Below are 13,562 nucleotides of genomic sequence, written 5' to 3'. Positions count from 1 at the left end.
GTTTGGACACTGACCTAACATGATACCTCTCCTGAGCTTAAAATCCTAAAATTGTTTGGGCAGGTAGGATCAAGCTCTATTTAAAGCCGCTATAGGCTGTATATCACATGAAAATATTTAAAGGGACTGTCCGGTCCAAATCAATAAGTTTGCAGTCACTCTGTGCGTTGTGAGGATCCACCAGTTTCTGAGCTGGGACAGGAGGGTATTTATGTATGTGGTATACATTCTCCTGGCCACAGTCATTCCAGTGGGAGAAGCCTCGCTCCTTACACTTGCATGGAGCGAGGCCGTTCTCGCTAGTTGGCCATGACTACTGGATGGCCACTTCACCAGTCAAAACAAGTGTATGGAGCAAGGCCGCGCACACTGGACGGACTCTTGCCGCGAGTATGTATAACTCATACATAACCTCCAGTCCTGGGTCAGAAACGGGCGAATCCCTGCAGCGCACAGTGCGTGCGCTGGGGAATTCATAAGTCTGCAGTGACACACGGTGACTCTCAGGCTTTCAGTATCACCTCTATGCTGATGACACACAGATCTACATCTCTGTACCAGATATCACCTCCCTACTAACCAGAATCCCTCAATGTCTGTCCGCTATTTCATCCTTCTTCTCCCCTAGATTTCTAAAACTTAACATGGACAAAACAGAATTCATCATCTTTCCCCCATGTCACTTGTCCCCCCCAACGAACCTATCCATTACAGTAAGTGGCTGCCCACTCTCCCCAGTCCCACAAACTCGCTGCCTCGGGGTAATCCTTGACACTGATCTCTCATTCAAACCACATTTCCAAGCCCTTTCCACTTCCTGCCGCCTTCAACTCCAAAAATTTTTTACGGATCCGTGCATTCCTAAACCAAGAATCTGCAAAAACCCTAGTCCATGCCCTCATCATCTCCCGCTTGACTACTGCAACCTCCTGCTCTGTTGCCTCCCCTCGAACACTCTCTCATCCCTCCAATCTATTCTAAACTCTGCTGCCCAACTAATCCACCTGTCCCCCCACTATTCCCCGGCCTCTCCCCTCTGTCACTCCCTTCACTGGCTCCCCATTACCCAGAGACGAGACTCCAGTACAAAAGCCTAACCATGACGTACAAAGCCATCCACAACCTGTCTCCTCCATACATCTGTGACCTCGTCTCCCGGTACTTACCTACACGCAACCTCCGATCCTCACAAGATCTCCTTCTCTACTCCCCTCTTATCTCCTCTTTCCACAATCGTATACAAGATTTCAATTGCGCATCACCCCTACTCTGGAACTCTGTACCACAACATATCTGACTCTCGCCTACCGTGGAAACCTTCAGAAAGAACCTGAAGACCCACCTCTTCTGACAAGCCTACAACCTGCAGTAACCACCGATCGACCAAACCGCTGCACGACCAGCTCTACCCTCACCTATTGTATCCTCACCCATCCCATGTAGATTGTGAGCCCTCGCGGGCAGGGTCCTCTCTCCTACTGTTCCAGTCATGACTTGTATTGTTTAAGATTAATGTACTTGTTTTTATTATGTATACCCCTCCTCATATGTAAAGTGCCATGGAATAAATGGCGCTATAATAATAAATAATAATAATAATATTAGAAAAATGTGTATTTCTTAATAATACTTTAGATCACATATATTAAGGTGTCATTTTATTCAGCATCCTATAACCTACATGCTCATAAAGAGGGCTCACGAGGTTTGTTCCTACTGACAGATTCCCTTTAAGTGACACATCACTGGATTCAGGGTCTCTGCCCCTACATCATACTGCTGCCAGATTACATAGCAGGGACCTGTTGACAGATTCCCTTTAACACTCAGCTATAAATCTGATGCTCCTTACTATAGTGTGTATGAGACTTTACATTAACTGCAAAGTGTCATACACTTGTATGTCTTTTAAATAATCCAGGAACATCTTTAGCCACAATTTCTGATTAAGTAACAGCAATTAGAAACCTGGAAAATTGTAATTGAGTCAGAAACTTTTTTGGAAAATACTATAACTTTTTCATGATAAAAAATAACATTTATTTAATGAAACAAAATTTCCCTCCAATACATCCGACTAAAAATTAGAAGAGACCTTCTTGTTCCTTTCATATGTAGTTTTTCCATAGATTCAGCTGCTTAAAATATTTTTATGCCATATTTGGGCTATTTTTCTATGATGATTTTCTAAATGACGGGAATCGTTAAATCTCTGGTTACCATCCATATTAATAGATGTGATGTATGGACGAGAGGTGTTCATTTGTTCAATCTTCATCTGGTTATGCAATTAAAGAAATTCTATCCACGGGGCTCCTTGTTAGCAAATGCCTATTAGTTTCAAGTGATATTCCATATGGTTAAATATGTTGCTCTGTGGTGCATGTCATCCTCCGTACATGACAAAAGCGAGAGAATAAACCCAAACAGAAATGTAGCCATGCATGATCACCAAAAAAATATGTTTTACTGGTTGTTATCGTTGCCTTAACAGATGCTATCATATAAATGTCTGCAGCCTTCTTCTTCCATTTGGGACCTATTAGTGTAAACGTCCTCTGGAGTTTATGGTAGAAACAACACAGCTGAGAAATGATTCACAAGGTTCTTAACTGATTGTCCAGTCTATACCCTGAGTATGTCTAATGTAGCCAGTTCTCTTCTTAAAGGGGGTTTGCACTTTCAATACAAAGAGGACCCCAAATGTTTACAGCCTTGTAAAATAACAAAGCCAGGTGGTACTCCGAAGTGGAGTACCACAGAGATGGAGACCGGACCCAAGGAGGGTGAGTACCATCTAGTTGTGTTATTTTACAAGACCACAAGCATTGCAGAACATTGCAGGACATTCAAGTACAAGTACTGAATGCATCAGCTTTGGGGTCCAAGACAAACGACCCAGATATCAAACAAAAGCTAAAAAACATTGACATTCAGATCCTCCTGGAGACAGGTGTCTGAGCAGAGGAAGAATCTCTTGCACCCATGGATGACAGAGAATTATCTGTTGCCATCCAGATAAACAAGAACACCAAATAGGGTGCTCAGGGGGCATACCAATATGGTACAAGCAGGAGATCAAAGAACATATCAAGGCAATAAAAAGAGGAGACAGCCACATCTGGATGAGGATAAACAGCTCCATCCTCACCTCTCAGGAGGACATCTACCTCTGTTCAGCTTACATCCCTCCATCAATATCCCAATAATTCAAGGCGGACATCTTTGAGGGCCTACGGAGCAAGGCAGCTCAATTCCAGTCCAAGGGCAGGGTTCTCATCTGTGGAGACCTGAACGCCAGGATGGGTACAGAGAAGGACTACTTGTAAAACTACTTGGAAACTCATACATACGGGGAGATGAGTCCTTTTACAATGACTCAGTACAGACAGTAGGAAACCGCTATGACAGAATTGTGAAAAAAAGGGGCAGAACACTGCTGAACCTGTGCCGGAGCCTTGGACTGTATATACTGAATGGGCACTTCAGTGGGGAATCATTAAGGAAATCTATGCTAAACTCCCACATGGGCAGCAGTATGGTAGATTACGCCACCTCCGAAATCCACTTGTCAGAACACAACCAGATACTGGACAAGCATCCATAAAAATTCCCACTAGACTGGTCTCCACAACCTACCACTGTCGTTCAAGTGGCCAAACAGCCACTGAATACACCAACATGACCAACAGAACCGAGATTCAAGAGCTACTTGTAAACGTTAACACAAGTCCTTATACACCCAACCATCAACCATCAAGGAGTCAACCTGGCAGTGAACAACTTTAATAAAATCCCATATTCCATGGCAGAACTAACAGGCCTCAGAAGGACTAAGAGACCTACAAATAAACCGTGCCAAAAATGGCACGACAAAGAATGCAAGGCAATACACAAATCCCTAAGGGTAGCTGTTATGATCCTTAGTAGTTGAGGATCACAAAATACTCCAGCTAAGTAACAAAACATAGGACAGGCTCTCGGGAGGTGGTAAACTGGACTGACCGCAAATCTGAGCCTATCCAACACACTAGAAGTAGCCGGTGAACGTGACTAAAATCCTAGACGTCTCGAGCCAGCCTGAGGAACTAACTACCCCTAGAGAGAAAGAAAGCTCACTTGCCTCCAGAGAAATAATCCCCAAAGATATAGAAGCCCCCAACAAATAATAATGGTGAGGTAAGAGAAAGGCACATACACAGGGGTGAAAGCAGATTCAGCAAATGAGGCCCACTAATACTAGATAGCAGAAAATAGAAAAGGGGTCTGTGCGGTCAGTAAAAAACCCTTACAAAATATCCACACTGAAATTTCAAGAACCCCCGCACCAACTAACGGTGTGGGGGGAGAAACTCAGTCCCCTAGAGCAACCAGCAAGCGAGGAAATCACATTTTAGCAAGCTGGACAAGAAACATGATGAATGCTGATAATCAAAAAATAAACAAACAAAAACTTAGCTTGTCTTGGAGGGACTGGGAGCAAGGTAGTCACAAGGAATCTGAAGAGCACTGAATACATTGAGAGCAGGCAAGGAACAGAGTGTCCAGGTGAGCTAAATAGGAAACCAACCAAGGATAACGAACCAGCTGATGCTGCCAACCTGCAGAAAGACAACACTACACAGTACCGCTTGTGACCACTAGAGGGAGCCCAAAAATAGAGTTCACAACAGTACCCCCCCCTTGAGGAGGGGTCACCGAACCCTCAACAAGACCCCCAGGGCGATCAGGATGAGCCGCGTGGAAGGCACGAACCAAATCGGCCGCATGAACATCAGAGGCGACAACCCAGGAATTATCCTCCTGACCATAGCCCTTCCACTTAACCAAATACTGAAGCCTCCATCTAGAGATACGAGAATCCAAAATCTTCTCCACCACGTACTCCAATTCGCCCTCGACCAGCACCGGAGCAGGAGGCTCAACAGAAGGAACCACAGGTACCACATACCTCCGCAACAAAGACCTATGGAACACATTATGAATGGCAAACGATGCTGGGAGATCCAAACGAAAAGACACCGGGTTAAGGATTTCCAAGATCTTATAAGGACCGATGAAGCGAGGCTTGAATTTAGGAGAGGAGACCTTCATAGGAACATACCGAGAAGACAGCCACACCAAATCCCCAACACGAAGTCGGGGACCCACACCGCGGCGGCGGTTGGCAAAGCGCTGAGCCTTCTCCTGTGACAACCTCAAATTGTCCACCACATGGTTCCAAATCTGCTGCAACCTCTCCACCACAGAATCCACCCCAGGACAGTCAGAAGACTCAACCTGACCCGAGGAAAAACGAGGATGGAAACCAGAATTGCAGAAAAAAGGCGAAACCAAAGTAGCAGAACTAGCCCGATTATTAAGGGCAAACTCGGCCAATGGCAAAAAAGTCACCCAATCATCCTGATCAGCAGAAACAAAACATCTCAAATAAGTTTCCAACGTCTGATTAGTTCGCTCGGTTTGGCCATTAGTCTGAGGATGGAAGGCCGACGAAAAAGACAAATCAATGCCCATCTTAGCACAAAAAGTCCGCCAAAACCTGGACACAAACTGGGATCCTCTATCAGACACAATATTTTCAGGAATGCCGTGCAAGCGAACCACATTCTGAAAAAATAGAGGAACCAAATCGGAGGAAGAAGGCAACTTAGGCAAGGGCACCAAATGGACCATCTTGGAAAAACGATCACAAACCACCCAGATGACAGACATTTTCTGAGATACTGGAAGATCCGAAATAAAATCCATGGAAATGTGCGTCCAAGGCCTTTTCAGAATAGGCAAAGGCAAAAGCAAACCGCTGGCACGAGAACAGCAAGGCTTAGCCCGAGCACAAATCCCACAAGACTGCACAAAGGAACGCACATCCCGCGACAAGGAAGGCCACCAGAAGGACCTAGCCACCAAATCTCTGGTACCAAAAATTCCGGGATGACCCGCCAACACCGAAGAATGAACCTCGGAAATAACTCTGCTGGTCCATCTATCCGGGACAAACAGTCTCTCTGGTGGACAACGGTCAGGTCTATCCGCCTGAAATTTCTGCAGCACTCGTCGCAAATCTGGGGAAATGGCAGACAAAATCACTCCCTCTCTGAGAATACCAGCCGGCTCAGAAACTACCGGAGAGTCAGGCACAAAACTCCTAGAAAGTGCATCAGCTTTCACGTTCTTCGAACCAGGCAGGTATGAGACCACGAAGTTGAAACGGGAGAAAAACAACGACCAACGAGCCTGTCTAGGATTCAGGCGCTTGGCAGATTCAAGGTAAATCAGATTTTTGTGATCAGTCAAGACCACCACACGATGTTTAGCTCCTTCGAGCCAATGTCGCCACTCCTCAAATGCCCACTTCATAGCCAACAACTCCCAATTACCAACATCATAATTCCGCTCGGCAGGCGAAAACTTTCTTGAAAAGAAAGCACATGGCTTCATCACAGAGCCATCAGAGCTTCTCTGCGACAAAACAGCCCCTGCTCCAATCTCAGAAGCATCAACCTCGACCTGGAAGGGGAGAGAGACATCTGGCTGACATAAGACTGGAGCTGAAGAAAACCGGTGCTTCAGCTCCCGAAAGGCCTCCACGGCCGCAGGAGACCAATTAGTCACATCAGAACCCTTCTTGGTCAAGTCCGTCAAAGGTTTAACCACGCTAGAAAAATTAGCGATGAAACGACGGTAAAAATTAGCAAAACCCAAGAACTTCTGAAGACTCTTAACAGACGTGGGCTGAGTCCAGTCATGAATAGCCTGGACCTTGACTGGGTCCATCTCCACAGTAGAAGGAGAAAAAATAAAACCCAAAAAGGACACCTTCTGTACTCCGAAGAGGCATTTTGAGCCCTTCACAAATAAAGCATTAGCACGCAGGACCTGAAACACCATCCTGACCTGCTTCACATGGGACTCCCAATCATCAGAAAAGACCAAAATGTCATCCAGATAAACAATCATAAATTTATCCAGATATTCTCAGAAGATGTCATGCATGAAGGACTGAAACACAGAAGGAGCATTAGAGAGTCCGAAAGGCATCATCAAGTACTCAAAATGGCCTTCAGGAGTATTAAATGCTGTTTTCCATTAATCTCCCTGCTTAATGCGCACAAGGTTATACGCACCACGGAGATCTATCTTGGTGAACCAACTGGCACCCTTAATCCGAGCAAACAAATCAGACAGTAGTGGTAAAGGATACTGAAATTTGACTGTGATTTTATTCAGAAGACGATAATCTATACAAGGTCTCAAAGAACCGTCCTTCTTGGCCACAAAAAAAAATCCTGCACCAAGAGGGGAAGAGGATGGGCGAATATGTCCGTTCTCCAAAGACTCCTTTATATAACTCCGCATCGCGGCATGCTCTGGTATAGACAGATTAAAAAGTCGTCCCTTAGGGAATTTACTACCAGGAATTAAATTTATAGCACAGTCACAATCCCTATGAGGGGGCAGGGCACTGGACCTGGGCTCATCAAATACATCCTGGTAGTCAGACAAAAACTCAGGGACCTCAGAAGGAGTGGAAGAAGCAATAGACACCAACGGAGCATCGCCATGAATTCCCTGACAACCCCAACTTGACACAGACATAGCTTTCCAATCTAAAACTGGATTATGAGCCTGCAGCCATGGCAGACCCAAAACGAAAACATCATGCATATTATGCAGAATAAGAAAGCGAATCACCTCCTGATGTACGGGAGTCATGCACATGGTCATTTGCGTCCAATACTGAGGCTTATTCTCAGCCAATGGCGTAGCATCAATTCCCCTCAGAGGAATAGGAAATTCCAAAGGCTCCAGGACAAAACCACAGCGCCTGGCAAATGACAAATCCATCAGATTCAGGGCAGCACCCGAATCCACAAAAGCCATAACCGGGTAGGACGACAAAGAACAAATCAAAGTAACAGATAAAATAAATTTAGGCTGCATAGTACCAATGGTGACAGGTTTAGCGATTTTTTTTAAGCGTTTAGAGCATGCTGAGATAACATGAGTAGAATCACCACAGTAAAAGCACAACCCATTTTGACGTCTATGACTTTGTCGCTCAATTCTGGTCAGAGTTCGGTCACATTGCATAGACTCAGGTCTCTGTTCAGAAAATACCGCCAAAGGATGAGCAGATTTGCGCTCACGCAAAAGCCGATCAACCTGAATGGCTAAAGCCATAGAATCACTCAGACTTGTAGGGGTGGGAAACCACACCATAACATTCTTAACGGCCTCAGAAAGACCTTCTCTGAAATTTGCAGCCAGGGCACACTCATTCCATTGAGTAAGCACCGACCATTTCCGAAATTTTTGACAATACACCTCTGCTTCATCCTGACCTTGTGAGATAGCCAGCAACGCTCTTTCTGCCTGATTCTCAAGATTAGGCTCCTCATAAAGCAATCCAAGAGCCAGAAAAAATGCATCTACATTAAGCAATGCAGGATCTCCTGGCGCCAAAGAGAAAGCCCAATTTTGAGGGTCGCCACGCAACAAGGAGATAACAATTTTAACTTGCTGAGCGGAATCACCAGAGGAACGAGGTCTCAGAGATAGAAATAACTTACAATTATTCTTAAAATTTAGAAACCTAGATCTATCTCCAGAAAACAACTCAGGAATGGGTATCTTTGGTTCTGACATAGGGCTATGAATAACAAAATCCTGAATACTTTGCACCCGTGCAGCAAGATGATCCACACTAGAAGCCAGAGTCTGAACATTCATGTCTGCAGCTGAGCTCAAAACCACCCAGAGTTCAAGGGGATGAAAGAAGCTAAACAGACTGCAGCAAAGGAAAAGCGGGAGGAAAAAAAAAAAATGTACTCAGGTCTTCTTTTTATCCCACTTCTGCGATGCATTAAACACTTTTTGGCCTGCTCTACTGTTATGATCCTTAGTGGTTGAGGATCACAAAATACTCCAGCTAAGTAACAAAACATAGGACAGGCTCTCGGGAGGTGGTAAACTGGACTGACCGCAAATCTGAACCTATCTATCCAACACACTAGAAGTAGCCGGTGAACGTGACTAAAATCCTAGACGTCTCGAGCCAGCCTGAGGAACTAACTACCCCTAGAGAGAAAGAAAGACCTCACTTGCCTCCAGAGAAATAATCCCCAAAGATATAGAAGCCCCCAACAAATAATAACGGTGAGGTAAGAGGAAGGCACATACACAGGGGTGAAAGCAGATTCAGCAAATGAGGCCCACTAATACTAGATAGCAGAAAATAGAAAAGGGGTCTGTGCGGTCAGTAAAAAACCCTTACAAAATATCCACACTGAAATTTCAAGAACCCCCGCACCAACTAACGGTGTGGGGGGAGAAACTCAGTCCCCTAGAGCAACCAGCAAGCGAGGAAATCACATTTTAGCAAGCTGGACAAGAAACATGATGAATGCTGATAATCAAAAAATAAACAAACAAAAACTTAGCTTGTCTTGGAGGGACTGGGAGCAAGGTAGTCACAAGGAATCTGAAGAGCACTGAATACATTGAGAGCAGGCAAGGAACTGAGTATCCAGGTGAGCTAAATAGGAAACCAACCAAGGATAACGAACCAGCTGATGCTGCCAACCTGCAGAAAGACAACACTACACAGTACCGCTTGTGACCACTAGAGGGAGCTCAAAAATAGAGTTCACAACAGGTAGCCTCAAACCAAAAACACAGAGACCCCAACAACAGGAACTTAAGAGTGGCTCATGACATCCTACAGAAGTAATACAAGTGCATGCTCAAAGAGAAAAAGAGAAAAAACAGAGGCACATTCCCCACAAACTACAGCATTTTGAAGACTCCCTCCAGGACAACTCATTCTGGGAGACCTGGAGTCAGAGCCCAAACAGAGCACCCTCCATATTCAGAATGGCAACATCTGGCACAGCTACTTCGAGGGCCTCTAAAGGAACATACCAGAAGAAGACCGAACCCCAGGATAGGAGCATCTAACCACAAAATTGAGCGACATGTGGATCGCCCCCAGAGTAGGGCAATGGGGTACTCGGTACCGGGTCCCTTTTGAGGGATGTCCAATTAAAGGTGTAGTTTGTCTAGTGTTCGTGACACCACCTGTTATGATCTGGTGGCCTAGGAGCAGCATGGACGAGCTCTGGAGTGGGTGGCCTCTATACTGACCGCAGACCCTGAACTTAACACCGCAACTATAAGTAGCCGTGGGATGTTCCTGTCACTCCCTCGACACCTCGTCACAGCCGGAGGACTAATTACCCCTAAAGAAAGAAACAGGAAAACTATCTTGCCTCAGAGAAAATCCCCAAAGGAAAGACAGCCCCCCACAAATATTGACTGTGAGAGGAGAGGGAAATTACAAACGCAGACTGAAAACAGAATTTAGCAAAGGAGGCCACGCTACCTAGAAAGAAAAGACAGGACAGAGTACTGTGCGGTCAGAATTAAAATACTACAAAAATCCACCACAGAGAATACAAAAATCTCCACACCTAACTAAAGGCATGGAGGGTAACTCTGCGACTCCAGCGCTTCCAGCTTGGCTGAATAAATCCTTACACAGACAAAGCTGGACAAGAAAAAACATAGCAATTCACTGAACTATAAAGTCCACCGCATGTGGACTGCAAAAACAAAGCCAGGACTTATCTTTGATGATTTGGACAATCCAGCAGGAGAAACCAAACAGAGATGTGAATCCTCCAGAAAACAATTGACAACTGGCACTCACTAAAGGGTGAAGCCAGACTAAATAGCCCCATCCAAAGTGGAAGCACCTGATGACTGCTGTGAAGGACAAACAGCAGCACTACCACTTATAACCACCGGAGGGAGCCCAAGAGCAGAACCCACAACAGAATTCACAACAGCCACCTATGGTATTCGGTCAGGGTGACCGATGCTGCCCAGGGGTCCGCTGGGGTGATGGAATGGCAGCTAGATGGTATACCTTCCCACAGGTGAAGTATGTCCCCAGAGCTTCCCAGATGTGTAGGTGGTGATGGTGGATGATGTAAGGCGCAATGAATAATGAGGACACAAGGTTGCGGTCTCTTTACCTTTTACTGAAGACTTCAGCATCCACAGTCCAGAGTACAGATCACAGGGCAGGCAGAGTCCGGCCAGTCTGAAGGCAAATCCAGAGTTCTCTTAGGTGGAAATCAGTAGCCTTCCTACTAGCGCCTGTGTGTTGTAGTACCTCCCTACTGAGCACCACGGGATAGTCCTCCACATTCCGGCCACCGGCTACGCACCTCAGTAGGAGGCAGCCTCTTACAGGACAGAACTCCTTCTGGTGTTGTCTCCTTGTGCTGTGACTTCGTTTCTCACTCCCTGCAACACATTTCTTTTCTTGTCCTTCCTTAGGATGCTGCCGCACGTGGGGCAGGTGCAGCTCCGTATCTTTGTGACTCATGCTAGGCCTCTGTCAGGATCCCACCCCTGACAAGGACCCTCTGTCTGCAGCTCAGATGTTCCTCCTTTCCCCCTGTCTGCCTGACAGGTGTTGCCTGGGCCGAGCCCAGTCAGCTTCTAACTAACTTTCTATCCAGCCCACCAGTTTTACCCTAATGTGAGGAGTGTCCTAATAGATAGAAACAAGGCTCCCCCTGGTGGTCTGGAGTGTGAAGTGTGGTGTCTGTTTTGTGATAGCTGGAAAGATGAACTCCTTTAGTACCATCAGACGTAATATCACTCCCCTGGTGGAAGACCGACATTACTGCAACGACCAGGACTCCGGTGCGCTGCCCTCCCCCCCCCCCCTGTTAAATCCAGTACTCCGGGACTGGGAAAAGAAAACAACAATTACAGGTTATCAGAAGACATGCAAAATTTTGAAATGCTATAAAATAAGTTAATTTAACAGTGCTTTCCTTTATGGGAGGTGAGGACACTTGAACGTTGCAAAACAAGAACATATTTACATTGTGCATGCAATTGTTAAGGCAAATTGAAAACAGTTACTATCTATCTATGAAACACAATTACCCATACAGGTATTCTATCTACTAAGTGCAGTTACACAACAATAAATTAACATTTTCATTCTTCTCTAAGTGTAAAGTCTTTTAACTCACTTCCTAAGGCTCTCTAGAGGACTCACTAACCCCTACGGGTTCATTTTATTGAAATGCAGAACAGGCTTCACCCCCACTACGGGCTCACCGTATCTTTCTTCCAATTTCTTTTGTCCTCAATTTTATTCAAAGTACATCATTAAACATTTCACTCTCGACACTTATCAAACATTCTACTATTCTTGGCTACATACTATCACTATGTAAAACATTATGGCTATCTAAAGGCCCCGTCTCACATAGCGATTTACCAACGATCACGACCAGCGATACGACCTGGCCGTGATCGTTGGTAAGTCGCTGTGTGGTCGCTGGGGAGCTGTCACACAGACAGCTCTCTCCAGCGACCAACGATCAGGGGAACGACTTCGGCATCGTTGAAACTGTCTTCAACGATGCCGAAGTCCCCCTGCAGCACTCGGGTAACCAGGGTAAACATCGGGTTACTAAGCGCAGGGCCGCGCTTAGTAACCCGATGTTTACCCTGGTTACCAAAAAAAACAAACAGTACATACTCGCCTTTCGGTGTCCCTTGCCGTCTGCTTCCTGCTCTGACTGAGCCGCCGTACAGTGAGAGCAGAGCGCAGCGGTGACGTCACTGCTGTGCTCTCACTTTACGGCGGCAGTCAGAGCAGGAAGCAGACGGCAAGGGACCTGACGGCCATCAGATGGTGAGCATGTACTGTTTTTTTTTTTTACATTTACGCTGGTAACCAGGGTAAACATCGGGTTACTAAGCGCGGCCCTGCGCTTAGTAACCCGATGTTTACCCTGGTTACCAGTGAAGACATCGCTGGATCGGTGTCACACACACCGATTCAGCGATGTCAGCGGGACCTCAACGACCAAAAAAAGGTCCAGGCCATTCCGACACGACCAGCGATCTCACAGCAGGGGCCTGATCGCTGGTACGTGTCACACATAGCGAGATCGCTACTGAGGTCGCTGTTGCGTCACAAAACTTGTGACTCAGCAGCGATCTCGCTAGCGATCTCGCTATGTGTGACGGGGCCTTAACTTTTTAAGGTAACATTATCATGTTTTGGCTAAGTGCAACAAGTAAACATTCCCTTTAAGAGGAAATCTCAAGTCTCTTCTGAGGTAGTGCAAACAATCAACAAGTCAGTTATCAACTTTAAGCAAGAACTTTCACGTTGTAATCAGTTCCTCTGACTGACTGTTCCAGTCTCTTCAAAAAAGTTCTTCTTGTAAAATCAGTAGAGAGCACCCTTAAGAAGGTGCAAACTATGTACAGGAACAGTTTGTGACCATGCACAGTTCATGATTCCGCAGTTCTTTGTTGTAAAACAATGATAAAACTTGAAACAATAGGGAAACAATAGGGATCCCGGGTAAACAAAGGGATCCCTTTAAGGGTTAACCCAGGACGGGTTTTAAAGCAGAGAAAACAGGAACAGTTTTAACCCCTTAATCCCGTATGACGTACTATCCCGTCAAGGTGACCTGGGACTTAATTCCCGGTGACGGGATAGTACGTCATACGCG

This window comes from Ranitomeya variabilis, chromosome 6 (assembly GCF_051348905.1).
Source record: "Ranitomeya variabilis isolate aRanVar5 chromosome 6, aRanVar5.hap1, whole genome shotgun sequence".
NCBI classification, from domain to species: domain Eukaryota; kingdom Metazoa; phylum Chordata; class Amphibia; order Anura; family Dendrobatidae; genus Ranitomeya; species Ranitomeya variabilis.
The sequence above is the reverse complement of the archived record's forward strand: the minus strand, read 5'-3'. Positions refer to the sequence as shown.